Genomic DNA, 4,631 nt, shown 5'->3' on the forward strand with positions numbered 1-4,631 from the left:
ACAACCCAATGTAAAGTGAATGAGGCTCTTTTGTCGTGGTGCACACACGCATTTCTACAACGTCCCGCAGTGAGCTTTTATTCTATAAAACGTTTTTAAAATCTACTTTATAGCTTGTAGTAACTCACGGGAGGCTTTTTTTATTTTATTTGTATTCATAATAATTTTTATTTTTCGTCAGAATGTAAAAATTACATTAGTTACGAATTTTTGTTCTCAAAAAACAGTGCATTGTGTATAATACAAAGTGATTTTTATTAAATTAGTTAGTTTTTAAGGAAGGCCAGAACTTCAGCTGTGTCAAATAGATTGTTCCCTTTAGTTAACGTTATTTAAAAGATAATGATCATGTCCCCTGTATTGTATTACGAGCGTCCATTCCCATTGGATAACGGAAGATTTTTCACCTGGAAGTAAGTATTCTCCTTACTGTCGATTGATTTTACAGTGATATCTGAACTACTCATCAACTCAAAAACACCAAATTATCCTTGTTAATTACACAACATTGATTGGTTTAAATTGTGTACAATGCTTTTGTATTTTTCCCCTTCGATTTGGAGAAACGAATATGTTTTCGGAGTTTTTGGATAGCAGAAGACACTACACTACCCAGAATCCTCAGCTATCGTTTGGGACTACACCATGTGCTTAGCTTGACAAGCCCCATCAGTCCTCAAGCTCTGTGATTGGATGTTGGAGTGGCAGTGCGCAAAAGTTTACACGTCAAAAAGCACCTTGAAATGGAATGAAATCCATCGACGGCACACTATTCAAAACAGGAATCGAACGTGTCCTATCCCCCCCCCCCCCCCCCCCCTTAGGTCGCAGGCTCCTCCAACAGTGCAACACAATAAAACAGATACACAGAAAAAATAGTGAAATAGTGCAATAAGAGTCTATATACAAGTGATTGGAATCTTTTTTTATTTTTATTTAACCTTTATTTAACAAGATAAAAGCATTGAGATACAATCTAATTTTCAATGCTGACCTGGCCAAGAAGGCAGCAACGTTACACATAACACATAACACACACACATATAAAAGAGAACATAACTAAGAAAACAAAAGACAAAAAAGCAGTCACTACATTGTGAATATGATATATTAGATACATAATTTCTAAGTAGCAGCCAGATGAATGTTATGGATGTTGTTTCTAAGTTCAGGTGTTTAATAGTCTTATGGCCTGTGGGATGAAGCTGTCCCTGAGGCTGGTGGTTTTAGTCCGGATGCTGCGGTACCGCCTGCTAGACGGCAGCAGACAGAACAGTTTGTGGCTGGGGTGATGGTATGAAGGTAGATATGGTGCAAAATGCGAGAGCGTGAAAACCTGATGTGAGCACTTGCAGAAAAAAAATCTGAGTTTGTGTGCTTACATTTACACTTGTGTAAAATATCCACGTAACTGTGAACTAAATGTACACTTGTATAAAATACCCACGTAACTGTGAACCAAATGTACACTTGTAAAAAATATCCACGTAACTGTGAACCAAATTTGAAGTCACAGAAGAAAAAAAAAAGTTTTGTAGCTTGTAGAAAAAAAATGAACTTAGAGATGAAATGTTCACTTGCAGAAAAATACATATTTTTTAAATATATTTTCCATTACAACTGCAACTTTATTTATTACAACCTCTCAAATCAGTCATTACAACTTGACGAATCTGCTCTGTGGCAGTATAAATCGACGGATCTGCGGTCTTGACTTTTGCTACACTTCTTGCGATAAATGTGTCGCAAAAGTAATTTTCACCTGTAGATGTGGGGGGAGGGAGGGGGGTTGGAGCGAAGGGGCGGAGCTATCAGAACAACGAGGCTTGGGTCAGTCACAGTCACAGTCAGGTCGAACCGGATGACTGCGGGGCTACTGTTCGTGTCGCTACCAGTCCGCTGACATGGCGCGTCAATCAACGGTAAGTTTCGCCCAGTACTTGCCCAGTATTACTTTGAATATTATTATTGTGATTGAGGATTAAATCCGCTTTGAAGACCACCGTTTTATATCGTGCAGTTTAGCGGCGAAATAACGTCAGTCAGCCAGCTAACGCTAGCTTTGTTGAGTGTATGCTAGCTAAACAAGTAGTGGCTGTAGTCTATACAGCAGTAATTCATATATTATAGCCTACTGCTTTGGCACTAACGGTTGATAAGCGTTTATGAAAATAAAACCAATTGAACTGTACTGAAATAATTTTATAATTGTCTTGGGCTCCTGCTGTGTTTTTAAAGCCTTTGTAAATTATCCATGCTATTTTCTATTTAGCTAACGTCGAAGTAGTGTATGTGAAATAAACCTCACAATAAGATGTGTGTATATTACAATTATTAATGTCATATTTCAAGATGATTACTTAGATATTACAATATGGTTGGTTGAGCTGGAGTTCATTATTGAGCTTACAAGTTAACGTCACAGTCATCTGAATAACAAACCCAAACCTTGTTGTTTTTATTAATTGTATTACAAATTGATATCAAATAAACAGTAAGCATTGGTAACACAATTTCCAAAGTTACAGTAAAATAAAAAGGACCCTGACTCTACACAATCCAACATGTTCAACAGAAGAGAATGGTTATATTGTTTGTACACATGGTTACTTTACATATATATCTGTTTGTTTAAGCTTAAGGTGTCCAGGTGATGCAGACAGGCTGGACCAGAGAGTGAGAGACAGAACTGGACTCCTCACAGCAGTGAACTTCAGCTCAGGTACTAAGACTCTTTTTTCATACTGTACAAAGAATCAAGAAAGATATTGGTTTAAATGAATGAAGTATTTACTTGAATACACTGATATACATTCCATTAAACAATACTAAATACTAGATCACCTACACATCAGTTAAGTTGAGGGGGTTTTCCATGCACAAAGTCACATTTAGATGTTAACAAGCAATATGACTGTCAGTTTTCTAATTTAATGTATTGAAGGCAAAGATATTTAACACATAGTGAGAACTGCTACTATTTATCTCTCAATATTGTCTGTAAAAAACGTGGTAAAAGTTATTCTTTCAGTGAGACAACAGAGCAAGCTTCTACAGTTGCACTATGTTTTGATAACAGTTAAATATTATTTTGATAATAACATATATTTCAATGTTGATGAATTTCATACTGTTCATTCATAATCTGATTACAATTAAAAAATAATTATATCAACAGCCCCATAACACACAAACACACCTCTTTCATAAATAACACACTTGTTCTGCAATAATGTTTTATGTTTCCTGTAATTTTTGTTAGGAAAGGACATGCCTGAAAGACACGACATCTTCTCCTTCTCTGAGGGTCAAGAAGAACATCCAAGAGGAACATTAAAAGCTGATGTTATGAGATTTTAAGACCAGTACAAGACATTCACTAAGAAACTACTTTTATTGTGAAAACAAAGATCTGCACACCGAATATTTTTGTAGTCTATCAGGACCATCATTTGTTTGTGACACTGCCTGCACCTTAGAGAAGGGGTGGTTATAGTCAGGCTTATAAAGTGTGGCGAAAAACATAGTCAGCTGATTGAATGCACCTATTTCCACATCTACACTCCATCAGCTGATTAATTCTATGTGCCTCACTTTATGAGCTTCACATCACTTGTGCCTTGTACCGCAGAGTTTGCAACGTCACAAATAAATGGGGCCAATCTTCAGTCAGATGTGAATGTGTAATCTAACATTTTCAGTAAGAATAATGGACAAAACGAGTGCAAATACAATTTCTTGAAATGTGAACCAAAAGTTAATCAAATGTTTTAAATAAAAAGCACATATGGACAGAAGGTGTAAACCTAATAAATGTATAAGTAAACACATTTAGTCAACTAACATGACAGACTAGGCCTGTGCAGTTGGTATCAGCTTTGCCCAGCATGGGCTCCTCCATCAGGCCTGGTCTTCCTCGCTGAGGAAAGACCCTCAGTCCTCTCCACACCAACAGACAGGATGTCCATCACACGGAGGTTTCTCCCTGAGGTCTCTGCAGCCCTCTGGACACCACGCTGTCTCAATCCGTCCACACTGAATATGAGAGGGGAAAAATGAAAATAATAAATGCTTTAGAGACAATAAGAAACATAAAGTTGACTGTTGAGTTGCTCAGTTTTTTTAGATTGTCAATACTATTACTGTATAACTAATATCTCAGGTTAAGAGGCACCTTCAAATAAAGATTGGTCTTTAAATACATGTTGTCTTTTGAATTGTTTGTCTAAAGTCAAGGATCTAGAACTGGTACTTAGTTTTAATGATACAGTCTGGTTATTATGCTGTTTGGAGGAGGCATCGGTAAGAGCACTAACTAGCTGTACACATGTAACACATGTACCTTAGCTTGACTTAAATGTATTAAACGTATAGTTCAGTGATGGCAAAATATAAATAACTAATGTCATGCAAACATATTAATATTTGCTTGATTCCAGAGTTGAATTTAGCACAATTGCATACAAACGTTAAGGGATTTTAAGATTCTGAAGTTCAATTGGTTTTATTTTCATAAACGGTTATCAACCGTTAGTGCCAAAGCAGTAGGCTATAATATATGAATTACTGCTGTATAGACGACAACCACTACTTGTTTAGCTAGAATAAACTCAACAAAGCTATCGTTAGCT

General features: G+C 36.5%; 1 long non-coding RNA gene across 1 annotated transcript; it reads left to right on the forward strand.

Moving 5' to 3' along the window:
- The first annotated feature begins 1,811 nt into the window (after positions 1–1,811).
- Positions 1,812–4,203, forward strand: LOC139434640 (uncharacterized). Its single transcript, XR_011643978.1, has 3 exons — positions 1,812–1,922; positions 2,637–2,722; positions 3,263–4,203. It is a non-coding gene; the product is annotated as an uncharacterized lncRNA (long non-coding RNA).
- Positions 4,204–4,631: the final 428 nt, after the last annotated feature.

Source organism: Pseudochaenichthys georgianus, chromosome 10 (assembly GCF_902827115.2).
Source record: "Pseudochaenichthys georgianus chromosome 10, fPseGeo1.2, whole genome shotgun sequence".
Lineage (NCBI taxonomy): Eukaryota > Metazoa > Chordata > Actinopteri > Perciformes > Channichthyidae > Pseudochaenichthys > Pseudochaenichthys georgianus.